At 40.9% G+C, this 22496-nt stretch overlaps 1 long non-coding RNA gene across 1 annotated transcript; it reads left to right on the top strand.

Moving 5' to 3' along the window:
• Positions 1 to 797: 797 nt before the first annotated feature.
• On the top strand, positions 798 to 20591 carry LOC129046460 (uncharacterized). Its single transcript, XR_010413134.1, has 5 exons — positions 798 to 965; positions 4493 to 4646; positions 9235 to 9301; positions 14724 to 17602; positions 19351 to 20591. It is a non-coding gene; the product is annotated as an uncharacterized LOC129046460 (long non-coding RNA).
• Positions 20592 to 22496: the final 1905 nt, after the last annotated feature.

Below are 22496 nucleotides of genomic sequence, written 5' to 3'. Positions count from 1 at the left end.
ATCTCTGCTTTTTCTTTTTTCCTTTTTTCTTTTTCTTTGCTTAACATCTCTGAAAGTGCTCTAGTACCTGAACACCCAATTAATCAAAGGGAAACATCTGTAATATGTAGCAACTAAAAATCACCTTCACTGTGTAGATCACAAAGTCCTTGGCAATGACTTCCATACCAGACTAGTGAGTATTGTTGTTCTCATTTTCCAGATGGATAAACAGAGGATAAAGGCCTTGTTCAGTGTTACACATTTCTGTCACCAACTGAGACACAATGGATGTCAGTCTTCTCATTCCTTCAACGATAAAGAGCTTTCAAGCTCTTACAGTCAACAAGAACTTCTGGAAAGATTACACTGGCTGAAAGGCATATACATGGATGACATCCACAAATAGGAGGAAATTAACTTGAAGCTGAGTGTCTAACTTCACTGACTCTCAGTGGTAGAGACAGAAGAATAATAAAGTTTTAGCAAAGAAGGGTCTGAAAAGAAAATAAATATAGCTAATTATCGAGTACTGTTTTTACACAGTAAAACAAGTGAAAATTACTCTTCTTTAGGTGGTAATTCCTATCTCTTAACGGAGTCATCCATTCATTCAATAAATACTTACTGATTGCCTTTTATGTGCCAAGCCCTCATTTCTGTACTGGAAATGTAACAATGAGCAGAGCAGATAATAATAGTAATAACGATAATAGCTATTATAGCAGGGACCAATATATTAATAAATAATAACTGTCTGTTGAATAAAATGTCAAAACTCAGTGTGCACTAGCATTCTCTTTGGGGCTGTATCCACTGACTATAACACGGCTAATCTACTTTGAAATTCTCCAGCTTTCAGGCTCTCTATCAAAAAAGCTGTTTTTGAACTTGCCTCTTATGGATGCATCCACCATGAGCATGGACTTACCACTCACTGGCCTGGGAAAGGCAACCAGAATTGAGAGCATTATGATTTCTTCACTGTGAGTTTTAAATTACTAGAACCAGCTCTTCTAACTCTACTTCTTGGTTTCCTACGACTCAAATACTGAAAGAGATCACAAAATATATGCCATCGTAGGGCCACCTTGGTGGCTTAGTCGGTTAAGCGTCTTCCATCATGATCTCAGGGTCCTGGGATTGAGCCCCGCATCAGGCTCCCTGCTTGGTGGGGAGTCTGCTTCTCCCTCCCCCTCCTCCCCTCGCCCTGGCTTGTGCGCTGTCTCAAAATGAATAAATAAACAAATAAATAAACCAACAAATTCGAACTCTCAAATTACTTGGCTTTAAAAAAATGCCATCTTAATACTGTTTTAACACAAAACAAGTGTTCCTTTCAGTTTTGCTTGCAGTGGAATAAAACACAAGCATATTTGAGATTAATTTTCAGTGGTCAATTCATTGCATATATGGTTTGTAAGAGTAAATGCTTTGGGGGGGCTCTAAAAAACATCTCTTCATCTTTTTAAATGTCAGTGTACTCACAGTGATGGTGCTCTCAGTTGTTAGGAAATTTTTTGAGACAAGTGGGAGGGGAATGTGGGGGGGGAAGGGGTAGAGTGATGCAATATTTCTGAGTGTCATGTGATTTCACAATTTGTTTTTCAATCTGTTTGGTTGGACTTCCAAAAAGAAAGACTCTCATATATCAACAAGCATATAAACTGAAGCTTAAAACACTAAAAACAACCACAGAGTTTCAAATATACAACATGTATATATTCCTATTATTTGATGGGATGCTCCTGAGAAATGTGAATTTTTCTCTGACAGATTTACTAACTTGCTTCATCTGAACACATGAACCATAAACAATACCTAATGAGAAAACTTTCTGTGTTCTCCAAGGTCAAAGTTGGAACAAGTGTCGGGAATTTAGTTTTCCTTACTCGACAGTATTCATCATTCTTGTACTCAGTATGCTCATGAAAAATGCAAGCCTCTTACAGTTAGCACAAAGACACAGCAAACTTTCAGGGATAAAATATAAACTGACGAAACTGGGAGGATATAAAAATATAGCTATTAACCTCTTACAGTCCCAGATTTAAAGTTGAAATTCTATGCTCTTCATTGTGAAGAAAACGTCAGTCAATGTAATTGTAAACAAGAAAACCAATCCTTGTTTTCCCCTGTTCCACTAATTTGAGCACCTGTGAGAACTTTTGCTGTTACTTAGCCATTAACCTACTCAGGCCTTCCAAGTTTCTGTGTGTTTTTCCACTTTCTGTTGAGCGTTTCTGGTACAGTATAGATTGCTCAGCGATAATAGGTACATGAGGAGGAAAAAAAAAATTCAAGTTCCAAAATGGGATTAAGAATAGCAGCAATAGGGGCGGCTGGGTGGCTCAGTCGTTAAGCATCTGCCTTCGGCTCAGGTCATGATCCCAGAGTTCTGGGATGGAGCCCCACATCAGGCTTCCTGCTCGGCGGGAAGCCTGCTTCTCCCTCTCCCACTCCCCCTGCTTGTGTTCCCTCTCTCGCTGTGTCTCTCTCTGTCAAATAAATAAATAAAATCTTTAATAAAAAAAAATAGCAGCAATAAAACATAACTGTCTGGAAAGGACAGCCTTGGAGGCAGGTGGGTCAAATAAAATACACACATGGTTTGGATCTGGAAATGTTTCAAATTTGTCTCTATTAAGCATTTATTTGGTAAATAATAAGCCAGTTAACTTTTCTGTGATTCTTGATTTTTAAAAAAGGTTAAAAGCAAATGAAGACATGAGTTTGTTTGTTTACTTATTTATTTTTGTAATCTCTACACCCAACATGGGACTTATACCCATGAGCATGCTCATCCAACTGAGCCAGCCCAGTGCCCCGACATGAGTTTATTTTTTAAAGGAAATTTGACAATTAAATATAAAGTGGCATCAATAGATTATATGGCAATAAAATGTAAATTGTTTTGTTGCCAGATCCAGAAGCCTGAGACAATCTTCACTATCATAACTGTAGAGTGTCTCACTATGTACTCTTCCAATATTCTCAGATTTTTCTCACCTTTACTATACCACATTGTATTCATGGGTACCACAACATGTTTATTTCATTCAAGTCCTAGTCAACTTTTCCATATAGATTAAGAATTATTCTCCTGTAGAGCTGTGGCCTTCTCATAGCATTTTAAGTCCTATGCATTTAACACTTCTGTGTAGAAAAAGAACACACCACACTAGAATTGTGATGATGATATGATGAATCACATGTCAGCAGCAAGTTATTATATAAAGTTCAAAGCTTGTTAGAGCAGAAATGGTACTAAAAATAAAATCCCCCCACCCAAAAAACTCTTCTAAGTCCCAGGGCCATCATTTTAAAATAAATCTTGCATGTATTTCTTCCATATCTTGCTAGTATAAGAGTATTAATATTTACAAAGTGCGCAATTCATTACCAGGTAGTAACTCAAGCAAAGGAAGAAATCTGGCTGGATCAGTGATTTGTCAGCAAGGCCTGAATCACGGGAGGTTGGTCTCTGGTGTATCCTCCTGGTCCAAAAAGTAGGAGGTGGTGGTCCACCGAGCCAGGAATTGCCTGGCAGGAGCAACACCCTGGCTGTTGCGCAGGGTAGGTTGCATTTTTTGGCTTTTGCTCCTGAACCAAAAGTTCAAGTGTGAAAACCAGGACTGAAGCCTCTTCTCGGCTGGAACCAGGACACCCCCAGTTCAGCCAGAAGTTAGTTTGAGGGTGTAGTGGCCCAGCATTCCAGGAGTGGCACACGGCAGCAGGAGGGGTGCCAGGGCTGGGTCCCAGCTGCAGAGCAAGACTGGCCGCACATCCTTCACTTCATTAACATCCTGGATTTCTGGGCACCTGAGCAGACACACTGTTGGGACAGAATCAAGATGTGACTTCCGTGCTGAGTCTATTATCTCCACTGGGGTAGGCATGGATTTGAGAAGAGTCAGACAGTGGCCTGTGGATTGCAGACCTCCTTCTCCACAGTGCACTGGATCCTTTCTCCTTTACACGTCGTTTCATCTTTCTTAAGAGTAAAGAGCTCATGTTTCTCCCTTGCTCCTTTTGCATAACTGAACGCTTCTCCAACAGTGGTTTCCAAAGCTGACTGCATCAGAAGGAAGAAGCACCTTCAGATGTGTGCTTCTGACAGAACCTGTCCCCTCAGAAGGCTAGCTTTGAGGTTTACCTCCATGCAAATCACATTTTTTAAATTACAGTGTAGACAATACTTAAGGGAAAAAAAAAAACCAGGACAGGACAGAGTTGCATAAATTGAAGGAAGAAGTCCACCTCATCACCCTCTGCTAACCCAACTCTCTGAAGGTAATTTCTGTTAACAATTCGATGTGCTTTGGTGGACCTTTCTCTAAACACATGCCAACATATATGTATGTAAGTGTTTCCAAGAGTTTGTGCTTTCTTGGTTTTGTTTTGTTTTTACAAAAATGGTCTCTCGATATTCTCTTTATTCATTAAAAATGTGTGTGCACATGGCAGTTGGAGGGGGTGTAAATGAAACGTGCCTTTCTCTTCTCCCTCCCAGCCTCACTCAGTGAGCTGACTCTGTGTGATCTCATGACGGGAGAGAGCTTTCTGGTGTGGCATCCAGGACCTGGGCCATGCTGCAGAGGCGTGGACCACTGACACACACAACATCTGTCTGGTGTTCAGATAGAAGTCATGCGGCCAACACTCAGGTACTTGTGTTTCGGAACCTAACACAGTCCAGGATCAGACTGATTTTAACCAGCTAGGAGGAAATATGTGAATGAGTTTGTGATACATGATTTAGCTGAAAATGTCAGTGATTTGAATGCAACGAAACTGGTACGAAACTTGCCAGTGGCTAAAATTTTGTGGTTCACTTCTGCCCTGCTTTTAGCACAAAAAACAATTATGATATATGTGCAAAATGGCAGCCTGACCAGTTGTGTTCGCGCGTGCGCGCACACGCACACACACACACACAAGATACAGTGCTTTTCACACATCTTAATTACTTCTCTGTTAAGGAAGGTGTAACTGCAAATCCTCAAAGTGTAGTATCCCCTTACGTGATAGTTCCATTTCATTACCAGGTAATATATATAATGAATACTGTTGAGAAGTGACTAAGACCTATTTATAGGGAAAGTTAAGGTTAAGACACCACTTTCATGGAAGACAATTACAAAGACTTACAGTTCCTACTCCTATATCTCTGTACAGAAATGAGTTACTATTTTAAGATAATGACTGATGTTTTTCTTTCTTGCATTTCTCGTTTGCCCATATCAACCTGTCGGTTAGAGGAAGGGAATGCCTCTGAGTAGGAAGGCTAGAGACTAAAGAAGTAAACTGAAGTACTCAATAACTTTTCAGAAGGCTAAGGTAGGCAGAATTGTCTTGAAAGCCAATATTACAAGAGAAGAAAGCCTGTTTTAAATTTCTTAAGACTTAGAGCCTGAAGGAACCAGAGGATCAGAAAGTTTCTATTTTAAGCCACAGAGTGGGTAAAATGGCTAGTGTTTCTCCAGCTTGAAGAAGGGAGAGATTCAAAGGGAGACCTGGTCAGGGCGTACGTGCTGTCCCTGAGTGAGGGTAAGAGAAACCTCATAAAATTTAGCAAGACTGGAGGTGGAGACTGTGGGGAGTTCTGCCTCTATTCTCAGAGGATAGCCTGAGGAGACTCTAAGCCTTTCAGAGGTTGCATCCAGTATAGCAGACCAGGGAGGAGCTGGGTGCATGGACCCGAGGGGAGCCTCCCCCCACCGTGGAGGGAAGGAGGGTTCCCACTGTTCTGATCTCACAGTTCTCAAGAGGAGCACTGGGGTAGCTGAGAATAGCCAGGGGGTGCAAAGGAGCCTGGGGTAGGACGAGGAGGATAAAGAATGTGAGCATGACATCTACAGATTATGAACTGTGGGCATCAGCAGCAGGGGCCAGCAGATTGGGTTCTACTTCGAGGCCAACAAGGATAGAGGATGACAGAAGACCAAGTGTACCATTCCCACCTGATGTCAGGGTGATACATAGGCCCCACTCTCCTCCTCCTTTGGTTAGCTCATCACTAAAAGAGAGGAGGAGGGGAGAAGACAAAGAGCAATCCTGTGTTAAGTGAGAATTACTAAAAAATAAAATGAGTTTTGAATTAGCAAAGTGCAGTTTTTCATGGGCAGTGGAAACAGGGCTCTTGAGATAGGCTAAGATCAGAGATAGAGAAACAAAGCTACATATGTGCATATCTGAGTCCGTGTCTGGAATTTTCATGCCCACTATCTATACACAGGGCATATAGGCATGACTAAACAAGTATTTGTGTCTGTCTTTTTTTATAGTAGACCTGGGCTTGAATCTCGTATTATCCACTTAGTAGCTGGATGACTTTGAACAAATTTCTTGATCCAAGATTTTGCTTCAGGAAACTAGGAATAATAGTGTCTTATAGGTTTGTTTTAAGGATTAAATGAGATACAAAGGTTACCCTAAGACCTGGCATATGGTAAGCCCTTAATAAATGCTATTTACCATGACCATGATAACAATAATAATTATTATGCATGTGCTCATTTTGACTATAAATCTGAACTTCTGCTTGGCAAGATTTAATTACCTGTTGTATATACAAAGCATAGCACATCCAGCTACTGATACTATAAATGCTTAGAGGCTAAGGGGACATTCATGTACAGGCCTTTAATGGCAGTTTTTAAGGTTAACCCCCTTTTATAGGTTTATTTCTGTTTATTTAATTTTGACTTTGTTCTCAGGGAAGGATGTATGTCTCTAGATTTGAGGAAATCTGAAGTAAATTATTTTTGAGCCGAGACAGAAGTCTAAACCCCCCACCCCTCTCCCCCCTCACTCAGGGGGAAGTAAGTACGGTGGCCCACCCCCTCCCCCTTCACTCAGGGGGAACGGCGGCCCAAAGGTTCAACATCTGTGAGGTGGTAGCAGTATCTTCAGCACCATCTCTGGGGCTTCCCTCTGTTCTGAGAGATTTCACTAGACAAAGCAGCCAAGATGCCTCACCACACCTCTGGCCTAAGCATCCCTACACCTCTTATTCATGGGCGAGTGGGCAACCCTAATTCTACCCAGTAAAGCTGTCAAAGTGCAAAGCCCGCAGAAAACCCTGTCCCTGGTAATAAAGCGACACATGTAATAAAAGAGCACAGCCATACAGGGGCTAGCAGCCCGTGCTGTATTTGGCAGAAGAGGCATAATAAAGTCTTGGCTTGTTTTCTGGGTAGCCTCAAATAAAGCATCTAATCTCTTGACTCAGTCAACTTATCTTTAAGAGGGGGATGATGATACTGTGCCAGTTTGCCTCAAAGGGGTGTTATCTAAAGCTAAAGATTGCACCGTTGCAGCACCAAGTACTATGCGAATGCTGTGATTATCAGTAACCAGCACTGCTTTTATTCATATGGTGAATCCGTTTGTTTACTGTCACCATGATCTGCATTAATACAAACAGTGGATAGCAGCATGTTCACTGTGGGCCTCTAGATTTTAAGACAGACCTATCATTCATTCGCTTTGGTCTCTGAGTTTTTGTCCTAGATCCTGAAACAAACCTTTTCCCGTAGAGAGGAGGTTCTATCCTACCAAGTGTGTAGTTTAGAGGCACAGGCCTGGCCAGGTAAAAGCAGGCAAATACAAGTTGGCCAGACGTCAGCTGAATTTTGGGGCCTCCCCCCACCCACAGATGTTTTACTTCATCTAATTTTATTGTGGAAGAGTCGTATGTATATCAACATTTGGCAAACACTTCATTAGCAGAACTGTGGTTTCTTCTTATTATTAATAAGAATAAATGTCCCTGGGCATATGCACACATTATCAAAGTATCCAGAAGTTCCTGTATTCTTTGGAGCTCAACTAGAAATGTTGAGGACTCATTCTCCAGTCACACTTAGAAAAACACGCGTTGTGTACGCTTGTGGAATAAACACATACAAAGTTGCAAACTGTCACTTCTAACTCTAAAGGCAACTCACTGACATTTGAAGAGACAGGAGAGATTGTTTTTTGCCTATTCCTCAAGTTTCCTCGGGGTCCATTGCTGAGGAGACTTCAAAGCAAGCCCTCGTCTACTGGGACGAGGGCCAGCTTCTGGCTCTGGTCTGGCTGTGGAAAATCCCAGAGTAGATCTAGGAATATCCTGGTTTGGGGAGGGTGTTGAGATCATCACCATCATCATCCTTTTGTGTAGATCCTGCCCTTCATTATCGTTCTTTTCTCACTGAGGACTCTCGGGACGGCCTTCATCATGTTAATGCTGGCCTCACCGAATTCAGACCTGGGAGATAAGAAGGCTGAGTGGGGTCCACGAGTGGCCTCAGAACGCACCCAGCAATATCATTTCATGGGGCGTATTCAAGGGACAGAGCATAGTCAAGGATAGTCAAAGTAAGCCCTAGAATTCCTCTCCTGACTTTGTGTCCTAAAGTACATTGCAAACTCCTTCAAGTGGGGGTCCATGGCTATTCCTTTATGTATTTTGTGGGCTATGCCTTTAGAGATTCTCCTTGCCTGAAGAAAAGCGGGTTGGCTCTGGGATGATTCAAATCACAATATGAATTAGGGCAGGGTGTCATGTTAATTTTTTGGAACTAGAAATGAAGTGAACTGTGTCATTTTTCCACATTGTCAGTCTGATTAAGAAGGAATATACTTTATATTCTTCTACTTTTCCCAGTAAACTGCCTACAAAGACTGGTTCATATAGTCTAACAACTGCCACCTCTCATACCCAGGTGTATTTCCACAATTATGTTACTGGAATCTTTATCAGGTACTTGCCCTCCACCGCTTTTTTTTTTTTTTTTGCCATTTGATTGTTAAACTAATTGTGGTCTCCTAAACTGTAGGTTATTGGTCTTAAATATTGACAGAGTTCAGGACACTCTATCCCAAAATAGGACACCGAGGCATCTTGAATTTCAGAAACAGCACAGATAGAAAGGACTCTCTGACCTTCCCCTAAGGCAGGTCATAAAACCCTTATGTGAGGGATGACCTCCTCATCCCCAGAGGAAAGATGCATCCTTATCTCCAAGATGCTGAGAGGAATTCGAATGAACAGGTCTTGCTGTTTCCCCCAATTCACCACACAAAGCTCATACCCCTTTTTGTCCTATCCCATTTTCCCATGACCTTCCACCCTTTGTCAAACCTAATCTAAAATCACCCAGGTCTAACATCTTCAGGTCTTCATTTCCTTACGAAGGCTCCCAAGTCACATGAAACTTACAATAAATAAATGAGTATGATTTTCTCTTCATCACTCTTTTGTTACAGGAACCCCAGTCAAGAATTTAGAAGTGTAGAAGAAAGAGCTACTTTTCCTCCTTACATCAACAAAGTGGTAAGCAGGTAACAAGCTGTTAACAGTAGCCAAGAATGGGGTAATTTCTAGAGGAGAACAGTAGTCACTCTGGGTTAAGTATTAATTGTCAAGGAGAAGAGTTCGTAGCAGAGAGAGGAGCGGTCCTACTCTCAGAAGTAACCTCTCCCATCTCAGAAGTCTCCCAGCAGTTGCTATTATGCATCAGAATTGGCCCCATGGTGTTTTTTGTTTCTCCTAGGTACGCAAGACCAATATATGTGGAGGTTTTAGAGCACTGTAGCTACAAAGTTTTTAATAACCACTGAGTAATAAGCAAGCTTTAATGAAGCCTTGTATGGGGCACCTGAGGGGCTCAGCTGTTAAGCGTCTGCCTTCGGCTCAGGTCATGATCCCGGGGTCCTGGGATCGAGCCCCGCATCGGGCTCCCTGCTCAGCGAGAAGCCTGCTTCTCCCTCTCCCGCTCCCCCTGCTTGTGTTCCCTCTCTTGCTGTGTCTCTCTCTGTCAAATACATAAATAAAATCTTTAAAAAAAAAAAAAATGAAGCCTTGTATCATCACATTACTGAACACAATGGCAAAGGTTTTCATGCTCTTGTTAGGTTTAATCTTTCTGTATTCAACTTCTAAAGATGCCTACTTTTTTGAAACAGGAAAATTTTTCAAGGTCTGTTACTCTGTGGATTATCACAGATCTCTAAATCAAAGAACTATCTATTAGGAAATGTTCTCTCTCTCCCCACATTCATGGGTAATCTCGCGCTAATTGTTGGCATGGTAAAATAAGGAAGCCATCTGTGGTGTATATGTTGTTGCTGTTGTTGTTTTAGAGATAAGTTGACATATAGTGAGTGTTATATTAGTTTCAGGTGTACAGTATAATGTTTCTACATTTGTTGGTACCTGCCTTTTCACTGACTTCTGCTTAGAACTGATGAAGCACAGAGGTACTTTGCAAAACCTTTCTAAACAAAAAGATAAACTCATTTCCTTTATTCAGGAAACACAACTGACTATATTCATTACTGAATTCTTTCCAGTACCAGTATACTCATTGAAATATGCCAGAACAACCCCATCCTGAATATTCTTTGATAAAAAAGGCACTTACAGCATATCATAAGGAAAAGAGAGCTGGTGTTGGAATCTAGACCTACCTCTACCAATTCCTAGACATCAAGTTCTGGGTAAAATACCTAACTTTTCTCATTCAAGTCCTCTGTACAAATGAAGGGTATAGAAATGTAGCAGGATAGCGATGTGATTAAGATCTCAGGCTTTGCAATGGAACAGGCCTACATTCCAATCCAATTCTATTCTGCCGCTTGTTAGTTGAGTACCCTTGGGCAAGTTACTTAAACTTCTTATATCTTAGTTTCCTTATCTATGAAAAGAGGAATAACACTACCTCATCTCATGAAGTTGTTGTTAGAAAAATTAAATAAAAGGGTATCAACAGTGCTTACTTAGTTCAGTATCTGGTTCTTAACAATATTCAGTAACTCTGGTTTTAAAAAGAAATCCTACAAGAACTTTTGGGATCATGAGGCATAAACTTCTTCATTTTTACATGAGAAATGGAAACCCAGACATTAAGGATCTTGTCCAAGGTCACTGAACCCACATGCGTGTGATGCATATTCCCAAAGCTTTTATGAGTTCTGTGATCTGGTCAGAGTACTATCTCTTTGTGACCTAATCTCCTATTTACTATATATATGGACTATTAAACTAGGTGATCAAGTTACTGTCCGTGTGAAAACGCGAGTAATTACACTGCTGTTTGTCGAGGCCCTTCTATGTTCAGGGCATGCTGCCAGATAGTGTGAGTGTTACAATGGGCATATGAGAATCTGTCTCTGGTCTCAAAAGGGTTTACAGCTGAGTTGGAGAGACATTTATGAGAAATGTAAACTATTGGGATAGCCACATGACATGGCCAAGGTTGAAGTGTTCTAAGAATTAGACATGGGCCATGAATGTATGTTATAAGGTCCTACAGAAAGTGAGCTCCATTTGACCTGGCTGTCGATGGTGGCTTCACAGAGAAAATGGGACTTTTCCTGTGCATTAAGATTAAACTGGATTAGAATACACAGAGAGGAGAGGGAAGGACATTATATGTTCCTTGCAATAGCCTGTATAAAAGTACAGAGGTAGAAAAGAGCACCATTAAGTGTGGGACATTCAACGAAAAGCACTCACTCAATCATTTCTTATATTGACCTTAGTCCTCTCAGCATGTTCTATTTTCACAAGTGGCAGTGGGTGTTTTCACAAGTGTGTGTGTGTGTGTACATATGTTCACACATGAGTTTGAACTCCTGACTTTAAATATTGGCCAGGAAAGCACCGAGTGCTTACGACTCCCCAAAGTTCAAGACCCAGAAAAGTAGAGGTCATCTTTGAGCTCACTGGCTCTTGACTCTCACTCTAATCTAGCAGCTCATTCTGGCTCTTCTACCACCAGCATACTTCTCAGATTCCTCCCCTTCTCTTTCTTTCCACTGCTAGTTACCCGTCCCAAGATCAGCCTACATTACCCATTGTTATACCTATGCTACAGGCAACCCCATTCCATCCCTGTCCCCTGCGAGGCATTCCCCACGCAGCAATCATCTAGCAATGCAAATCTTATCATGGAACCCCTGCTGAAAACCTTTCAATGACTGCCAATTTTACTAAGCATATAATCCAAACTGTTTGTTACTGCCTTCAAGGCTCTGCAGGATGTGGCTTCCTTACCTCTCAGACCTGACGTCATGTTACCCATCCCCTCCCTCGCTTGCTGTTCTTTGAACCAACCAAGGTGCTTCCCAACTCAAGGTCTCTGTGCTTGCTGTGCCCTCTACTTGAAACATTACTCCCCCCGCTTTGTGCAACCTGCTTACCTTTCAAACTTCAGCTTAAATGTTACCTACTCGAGAGAGGCTTTCTTTGATCTAACTATGTAAACAAATTCCCTCTGCTATTCTCTAAGATTGCACCTTATGAATTTTCCTTTCTAGCACTTACCAGTTTCTTTAGAATTGTTGATTCTTAGTGAAATTTGTTCGTTGCTTAACTTTTTAAACATTTGTTTTCCCTACCAGAACATAACCTTTATGATCAGGCCTTGTCTGCCTGGTACATTTTTCAGTTTCCAGAATCTAGTACTGAAAATTTCAGAGATTAGTGAATGGATTTATAAAAGGAAATAAATGGAAAGCCATTATAGCAAATAAGTCTCATAGAAGGCAGCTGCTTTAGTGATGGCATTCACCCTCGATTCTGTAAATAGGAGACTGCAGGTGTTTACAAAGCAGTTGCTGTATTTGGGGGGTAATTCTTTTTTTTTTATTATTGTTATGTTAATCCCCATACATTACATCATTAGTTTTTGATGTAGTGTTCCATGATTCGTTGTTTGTGCATAACACCCAGTGCTCCATGCAGAACGTGCCCTCCTTAATACCCATCACCAGGCTAACCCATCCTCCCACCCCTCTCCCCTCCAGAACCCTCAGTTTGTTTTTCAGAGTCCATCGTCTCTCATGGTTCGTCTACCCCTCCGATTTCCCCCCCTTCATTCTTCTTGGGGGGGTAATTCTAAAAGAAATATTTCATTATTGCCAAAGACTGTTACCTCTTACGAGTAGGGGACTCAGAGCTGCTTGGAGAGGCTGATGGGAGACTAGTCACTAACCTCCATTAGTAGCTAAGCTCATTGGCTTTACATCTGGAAAGACAAATTTCTGTCTCCAAAAACTAACGAATTACTACATGGCAAGGGAACTGTTCTATAATTTAAAGGACAAATATTATATTCTGTCTAGTGACTGCTATCCTCTTGTCAAGTTGCTCTGAGGACAGAAGAAAAGGGCTCTTGCCTGGCTCCTTTACATCACTTACCACTTATCTGGCCAATTGATGATTATAGGCATTCCCTTGATTTCAACTTCCCTTATTTCTCTCCAGCTTTCCTCTCATAATCAAAGGCCATTATATATATACTTGCCCAGAAGTTTTACGGTCTTACCCAAGGATCTTGCCCAAGGTCAGTGAACCAATGTGTCTGTAATATTTATTCTCAAAGCTTTTATTAGTGCTGTGATCTGGACAAAATACTATATCCTTGTGACCTAATCAATCAATCAATCAAGTTCAGTAACAGTGACAACAGGATACAAAATTTCATTTACTGAGGGATTTTTTTCAAATGTGCCTGGCATTATGCTAAACCTTTTATAGGCATCATCTCTTCTAATCCTGCCTCCAAGCCCATGAAATAGTAATTATAATCTCCTTTTCACAGAGGAGGAAACTGAGGCCTAGTGAAGTTAAGAAACTAGCCCAAGTTCACACTGTTGTAAAGTAACTTGGGTTTCAAACTCAACTTTGAACCTGTTAAGTGCCAAAGCAGTATCAATATGGATCAGCTAATAAAGCGAATCAGAATCAAGCACATTTTTTTCAACATCAAATGATGCATACAATTAGTTAAGCTTTTAAATATTTTATACAGGAATAATTTGACATGTCCTTTTTTTTAAAGGGTTGTACATAACTATGCACATTAAGTATGTTTCTGGTTATCAACAGTTCGAGTATATTAGATTCTGTTTCTGGTCCATATAAATTTTCCTTTTCTGGCCTCTCAGCATCTATTTTCATGTTTCCTTATTTTATATTTGATTGGCAGCTTTTCCCTTCTTATAAAAAATTGGGCAGCCATGCTTCTCTGTATTGGTGGGTCAGTGTAACCTCTAATTACTTCAGTCTCCTCCTCTGCAAGAAAAGCTGTCAAAATACAAGAACTCTCGAATGTCTTGTTCAACTCTCTCACACACACACACACACACACAGGGATGAAGAGGGCTAGAATTCTCCCGAAGAAGCAGAACAACTGGCAACAGTTGGCACAACAACTTCTAAAGACCCCGTCTGACTCCGTCTTGAAAGTCAGCCTCAAAATCAGAATTACCCCGCCCATACCAGGACTATCTCACTAGCTAGGCTTCATGACATAATACCTGCTATCACCTTTCAGCAAAGATGTGATCCTTACCATTCATATTTTGTAAGACCAACAAAGCATCCTTTGTACCTCAGGACAACTGGGTATTGGTTAAGGTACAAGGCCCACAAAGACATGGCTCCCCCATTCTTTGGTAACCCACACCACATGATTATCAAACACGTTTCCAGTCTTTAGAATAATCTAGTTATTAGAAAAGGTGATTGGACACAACAGCAAAAATCTAGAGGTTTTGTATTGTTATTAACAACAGGCAATCAGAACAGAGTTAATACGTCTTCCCCCCCCCCCCCCCGTTACCCAGCATTCAAAGCTACAACTGGAGCCACATTATAATAACTTTAGACCCCAAATCAGTGTGACGATTTGATGCATAATTTCCAACACATGTTTTATTAATCCATTCTTCCTGTGCTTCATTTAAAGCACTGGAAACTATAAAAAGATCTGCGTGTCACTCCCCTGCCAGGAAAAAAGAGGAAAGAAAGAAAGAAAAGAAAAGAAAAGAAAGAAAGAAAGAAAGAAAGAAAGAAAGGAGAAAGAAAGAAAAGAAGAAAAAGAAAGAGAAAGAAAAGAAAGAAAAAGAAAAAAGAAAGAAAAGAAGAAAGAAAGAAAAGAAAAGAAAGAAAGAAAGAAAAGAAAGAAAGAAAAGAAGAAAAGAAAGAAAGAAAGAGAAAGAAAAGAAAGAAAAAGAAAAAAGAAAGAAAAGAAGCAAGAAAGAAAAAGAAAAGCCTAACAAACACGAAAAAAAAAAAAAAAAAAAAAAAAGCCAGAGCAACTGGAATCTCAGTTTTGAGGAAACACATGGGATTGAAGCATCCGCCGCAACTCTGCAACGACTGCCACATGTGACCCCTCCTCCCCCCTCTCCCCTGCGCGGAATCCTGGATGTCACCGGGCTGGGCGGAGGAGGCCGTGCTCGCAGGCAAGTGTGCGGCAGCGGGGGCCCTGCGGGGCGGGGCAGCTGACGCCGCTCGCGGCGCGGGGAGGGTCTTCCAGGAAGCCGCGGGCTCGGCTGAGGACGCGGCTGCGGGTCGCGGCCGGGGCCGCGCCGCCCGGACCGGCACGTAGCGCCCAGCGTGACTCAGCGCTGACTCACCGCGCTCGCTGCCAGGGGACTTCCCCGTCAGCCGCTGCCGCTCGCCGGTCCTCGCCGCCGCCTGCTCCGCGAGCCCTTTCCTGCACGCCAGACCAGTCCCGGCGCTTTCAGCAGAGCGGGGCCGACTTTACAGCCTTGGAATCCCGACCGAAGCGGGGAAGTGACCGGCTTTGTTTTCTTGGATTTGAAGAGCTCAATGGCCCACTAATCAAATTCTTTCATCAAAGGCTTGTTGGAACAAATCCCTAACATCGTCCTTCCACGGTGACTTGTAGGTGACCTCCGCTCAGAGTTTGCTTCTGTCGTCCTAGGCCTGCATCTTATTTTTATCCCGCATTTTCTTGGGTTATCTTTTCAATATGTTTGGTAACTAGTCTTGGCACAAACCCACAAGGGCAGTGACGCAAATCAGGTTGGAACTTGGCATGATGTGCGGGCCTGGGTGACTTACTGTAAAAACGGTTCATAAAGACGTTACTATCTGCCATCTCGGTTGCTGATTAGATGCCCTGCTCATTTTCAGTCTGTCACTACCCTCTGAAAGGTCCCGGGACAGAATGTTAAAATGCAGATTCTTGAGCAGTCGTACTTACTTCTTCGTCTCCAGGATTCTACATGGAGAACAATAATACAGCACGGTTTCTCCAACTGCAGCTCACGGACCATTCACTGCATGGAGAGTGGCTGGGGGGATGTGGTCACAGCGCAGGTTCTTAGACCCCGCTCCAAGCCATAGACGCAGAATGTCTTGCGGTGGGGCCTGGAAATCCTTTTTTTTTTTTGGAAGATTTTATTTATGTATTTGTCAGAGAGAGAGACAGAACACAAGCAGGGGGAGAGGAAGGCAGAGGGAGAAGCAGGCGCCCCACTGAGCAAGGAGCCTGATATGGGACTGGGTCCCAGGACCCTGGGATCATGACCTGAGGCAGTCGCTTCACCAACTGAGGCACCCAGGCATCCCTGGAAATGCATCTTAATGAGCGGCCCATCAGAGATGCCTATGTACACTAAAGTTCAAAAACTACTAGCCAGAGGATGACGGTCTTTCTGTGAAGACGCTAGGAAACATTCTCACGATGGAGAACACTTTGTTCTAAAACTGATTTTGAAGTTCTGATAGCAGGCAACCCGATTTCTAAAACTGGTTATATATACAATTTTGTTCAACTGTATATTAATATAGACACATTATTTTTCTTTTTAATTAGACATTCGGCTATGAAGTAAAATGTAGTACGTATAGAGTAAATTTTATTTCAGACCTGTTATTTCCTAAACCTGACTTTGCATCAGAATTAGCTACAGAGCCTTTTAACACTAATTCCTGGACCAGACCTCCCGCCTAAAGAAACATTATCTCTGAAGATGAAACCTAAGAACAGGCAATCCGAAAAGCTCTGAAAGTTAGTCTCTGGACCTTTGCAAATGATCACTCTTCCCAAGTACAAGAGAAACTTCACTAACTTCAAGGTAGTTGGCTTGTAGCATTCTACTATGGTGCCCACTCATCTCTGCATCACAATTGCAATTGTGATGAAATCACAATTGAAAAAATAAAATGAAAAGTGACCACATAAGATACCAACTTAGGGGCGCCTGGGTGGCTCAGTTGGTTAAGCGACTGCCTTCGGCTCAGGTCATGATCCTGGAGTCCCTGGATCGAGCCCTGCAACGGGCTCCCTGCTCAGCAGGGAGTCTGCTTCTCCCTCTGATCCTTCCCCCTCTCATGCTCTCTCTGTCTCATTCTCTCTCTCAAATAAATAAATAAAATCTTTAAAAAAAAAAAAAGATACCAACTTAGTATTATATTGATAAATGTATGTCTTTAGAAAGCAAATTTGAAATCTTTTTTTTTTTTTTTTTTTTTTTTTTTTAGAGGAGCTATTGGGAGAGGTTGGGAGATTGGAGAATAATCTCAGAGTCTATTTTGAAATTTTTTCTATTCTTCCCTGGGATATTTTATTTGTTTACTCATTTTCTTTTCATCTCGCTGGGTAAATTTCCCCCACTTTATCCCTGTTAGCATTGTGGCAAAAAGCCTGGATCTGACACATATCTGACAAGAGAGCTCTCCTTGCTGACTCTTCTCTAAGTGTGGTCTTTGGACCAGCAGCATGGACATCACCTGGAAATCTGTAAGAAATGCAGACTCTCAGGCTCGACCAGAACTACCATATCAGAATCAACACTTTAGCAAGATCTCCAGGTGATTTGTGTGTATAATAAAATATTGGAAGTACTGGTTTGTAGTAATGGTAATAATCTAAGGCCAATGGAATAAAAAAAGAGGAAGTAGGAGGTGGGCGTGAATTAGTTTCCTGGGGCTGCCATAGCAGAGTACCACAAACTGGTTGACTTAAAACAACAGAAATTTATTCTTCCACAGTTCCAGAGGCTAGTAGTCCAAAATCAAGGTATCAGCAGGGACTTGTTCTATCTATGGTATTGGAGAAGACAAAATCCTACCACGAAATTAGTTTGACCATAAAAGTAAGCCCTAAAATAAAGAAAAAAATAATTATAGCTAAAACTATAACCACATTGAGAGGCAAACTGGAAATATCTTAGGATCAGGGCAAGAAAATGAAGGGAATCCTTATAACAGCAGGAAAAGGTAAGAGTAGGAGCACAGGCAGCTCCAAGATAGTAATGTCTTTTTAAAAGCTCTTGACCATTTGTAGTAGGCATCTGTTTCTGTTGGCCCAGCATTGGTTCTCCCTCTTTCCTCTAACTAAGAAAATTCTCATCATCCTCACTAACATTTCAGTGCAAGACATCAACCGGTTTCCCTCCCCCCTTCCTCCCAAGGGTGAAACACATGACTCTTTAATTTCTGTCCTGCACATCTAAATCTGGGTGAGTCCCAAAAATGCAGAGTGGCGAAGCAGAGTCATTTCAGTCGTCATGCTGGAAGACACTAACCAGATGTGTCAGTCTGTCCACTGAGAATACCACAGTAACCCTAGCTGCTGTCCTCCCCAAGTCCCAGTTGTTTAACTTCTTTTGTTCTAAGAGCTACCCAGTGTCTTTCCAAATGTTTTGCATTTGTTTTAACGTCTAACATGTTTAATGTTTATTTTTAACTTATTATTTTAGACTATTTCTTATTATTTTATTATAATTTATCGTTAATTATTTTAATAGGGCCAGGATTTTGCCCCAGTTGGTTTCTATTGCTTACAACAAATGAGCCTAACTAACTGTTATGAAATTATTGGTGGGTAGAACACATATTGCCCACAGCCACCCCACAAAAACAACCTGACTGTAGTCTGCATCCATGACAAATAGGACTCTTGAAATATAAGAAAGATCTTCCCAGTTTTGTTTTGTTTTTTTCCAACTGATTTTACCAGCTATCATTACTGCCCTGTATTTCAAGCTGAGTCATTCTTCCCTTCTGAGCCACCCAAATTGCCAGGGGGCACAAAAGAGAGAATCACTCTTGTTACGCTGCTTGTAGACACCAATAATCTTCTTTATGTTGCCTCCAGTTTCTCATTGTGGTTTTCATGATATTTGCAATATTAAGGAGATTAAAGAAAAGTACTCCAAAGTTTCTAATTAGAACTATTTTCAAAAGAGAATCCCTATTGTGCCAGACTAAATGTGATCTTTTCTTTTCAAGCAAAGATTAGCCTAAAGACTTCATCCTGGCCAACACTAAAATGTGTGTCTTTTGAACTCTACTGATAAAATTTAATTTGATCAAGGTGTATCAGCTTCTCCAAATCCATACTCCTTATTCTCCTCAATCTCCCTTCACATTAATTTCCTTAATTTTATCTTCTGACAGTGGTTGCATGGTGGATATAGTTTCATTTGGCTGGAGTAGGGAGCATATAAGAGTAAACCCCAAAATGTAGCTGTTTTGAAATTATAGTGAATCATGAATGTCATAGTGAGGACTTTGTACTTAAATGGGTTTTTTTTTTTTTTTTTTTTTTTTTTAAGATTTACTTATTTATTTGAGAGAGAAAGAGCGGACCTGCCCAAGCAGACTCCTGGCTAAATGCAGAACGAGAAGGAGGGCTCCATCCCATGACCATGAGATCATGACCTGAGCCGAAATCAAGAGTCTGATGCTTAACTGACTGGGACACCCAGGCGACCCTTAAATGTACTTCTTTAATGTTCTTTTTAAAGATTTATTTATCTGGGAGAGAGAGCTTTGCCCACGTGAGCACAGGGAGGGGATTGTGGGAAGGGGCAGAGGGAGAGGCAGATAAAAGTCTTAAGTAGACTCCATGCTGAGCTGGAGCCTTACTCAGGACTCAGTCTCATGACCCTGAGATCAGAACCTGAGCCAAAACCAAGAGTCCGACGCTCCACCAACTGCACCACCCAGGTGCCCCTCTTTAATGTTTCTGATCAAGATAAAGAAGTGACATTTATCGGGGCGCCTGGGTGGCTCAGTTGGTTAAGCGACTGCCTTCGGCTCAGGTCATGATCCTGGAGTCCCAGGATCGAGTCCCGCATCGGGCTCCCTACTCAGCAGGGAGTCTGCTTCTCCCTCTCCCACTCCCCGTTTGTGTTCCCTCTCTCGCTGTGTCTTTCTCTGTCAAATAAATAAATAAAATCTTTAAAAAAAAAAAAAAAGGAAGTGACATTTATCAACTGCATATTATATGCCTGGAACTATATTATCCATTGATTTCCTGCTTATGATAGGTGAAGATTCAACTCTCTTAAATCCACCTAAGACTTTAAGTAAAATATTTAAGCCTCGGAAGATTTAAGATCAGTGACAGTATGAATATCTACTTTGTTAAAAGGGGATATATGCTCCTTCCCATTCTCCTTGACTTTCTTTCTCTTTGTAGCTATTAAATTCTGTCATAGGAATGTTTCCCTTTTTACCTTATTGCGATTGATAACATTTTTATATATATGTATATATATATTGTTATCTCAACTGTTCTGGGGTTTGTCTAAAGGTTTAACACTGAAATAAAAAAAAAAAACATTGGTATTACTAAGACTATGTGAATATTCTTCATGGCAGCGAATGTAGTATAGTCGTGATTACATGTTTTTTCTGTACTCTTACTGTTTTTCATAAAGTTTTTAATTGTCTTTGTTCCTAACATACTCCCTCCACTCTCCAGTATCTTTTAAAGAGAGAGGACCTGGGAAATAAATGCACTAATTCTTACATTCCTGAAAATGTTTTCATTCTGCTTTTACATTTAATTGATATTTAAGCTGGGTATAGAATTCTTGGTTGAAAATCACTTTCTCGCAAAAGGTTTGACAGCATTCCTCCATTGTCTTCTACCGGTACTGAAGATGAAAAATCAGATAAAAGCCTGAATCTTAATCCTTTATTTCCTTTTCACGCACCTTAAATTTCTTCTCTCTATTCTAAGCTTTCTATACTTTCAGTGTTGTTTCTAGTTGTAGGCATTTTTTTCATTTACTCTATCACTTAGCAGAAACTTTACATCTGAGAACTCAAGGCTTCCTTTAGCTCTCTATATATTTCCTTTCTCCATTTTCTCTGACCTCTCCTTCTGGAAGTGCGATTAATTAGATCCTGGATTTATAGGACAACTCTTTTTCTTATAGCTCTTCTTCTATCTTGTTTTTTTGATTCTTTGCACTATATTTTCAGCAATTTCCTTAATTTTATCTTCTTATCCTTCTATTTATATTTTCATATTGGGAAGTATGTATTCAGCTTCCCAGGATGCTTACTTAGTGTCTGATTATTCTTTCATTATAACATCTTATCTGCTTGAATTTCTCTGATAAACTTATTAGGACTTTTTGTTTAAGAATTCTTTGTTCCCTAAATTATTTGTATTTCCTTATGCCATGCTTATATGTATTTCCTGATACATTTATTTTATTTTGCAGGTTTTCTTCAAATGTCTAGGGATGTTGGTTGTGTTTTTATATTTAGAAAGAGGCATCAGAAAGGCATCTGTTTAGGAGACATAAGCTTCTGAGTCCTTACATTCCAGAATAATTTTGTGTTAGGGCATCAGCAACCCACTGTGCTAGTAGGTTGCCAGTGTTTCCCCCAGGCAGTGTTTTCAGTGCCTCTGGGTAAATATCTTGTTTGTGCTTTTGTTTTGGATTGGGATAAAAGCCTAGCTGTCAGATGTTTTGAACTAGGGGGCCAGAAGGGGGGAAAGAGGAAACATGGCCCACTGTGGCTCGGTATTCTCTGGAGGACCTGGATTTCTTAGCTCCACTTCTCACATTACCCTTCCTTAATCTCTCAGTTTTTTGAGAACAGATGTTATCTAGGTACTGCAATTAGGCAGCTTTCTGCATTTTCCTAGGAAGCTGAAAAAAAATAGGGGACTCAAGTCATTAAGCGTCTGCCTTTGGCTTAGGTCACGATCCCACGGTCCTGGAGCAGGGAGCCTGCTTCCCCCTCTGCCTCTCCCCCCACTTGTGCTCTCTCTCTCAAATAAATAAAATCTTAAAAAAAAAAAAAAAAAGTACAGATCCCTGGATTCTACTTAGGGATTCTGATTCAGCACCTCTAGACTGGGCCTAGATATCAATATTTCTCTTTCTAATACCTTCCTGGCTTATGTACACAACCAGTTTGGAGCACCACCAAGTTACTAATGACTTGGGGAAGAGGTAACTTTATAAGACAAGCAGAGGTAGGAGCCTCATGACCTGGCAAATGCCTGGGTGTGGGGAGAAGGAAGAAGACGGAATCAAAAACAACTACCAGGTTTCAATCCTGAGTGACTCCAAAAGTGATAGTAAAATTAGCATAAATAGGAAAGTGAGGAGTACTTCCTTCTTGATTTCTTCTTCCAGATACTGTACCAAATGCCACCCCTATGAATATTACCAAAGAGCTCCTTACGTAGAAAAATTACTAATAAGGATGTTAGATTACAATAAAATAATGAACAAATAGATGTGTGAATATATTCTCAGGCTGGAGAACTAGTATTTATATGCACAAGCTAAACAATCTATCCACTTTTGACCATTTATGAAGGTATATTAAAAAAATACGCATAGAGCATTCCAAAACTGAATGTTAATAATCTATTAGTAGAGAATTCCTGGCTTTCTTTCAATCAACTGTCTTAATTTCTCAAATGTAAAAGAGCAAAATTCAAATA

The sequence above is a fragment of the Mirounga angustirostris genome, unplaced genomic scaffold (assembly GCF_029215605.1).
Source record: "Mirounga angustirostris isolate CCGP_5_RB_7025 unplaced genomic scaffold, mMirAng1.0.hap1 SCAF_7, whole genome shotgun sequence".
NCBI classification, from domain to species: Eukaryota; Metazoa; Chordata; class Mammalia; order Carnivora; family Phocidae; genus Mirounga; species Mirounga angustirostris.
The sequence above is the reverse complement of the archived record's forward strand: the minus strand, read 5'-3'. Positions and strand labels throughout refer to the sequence as shown.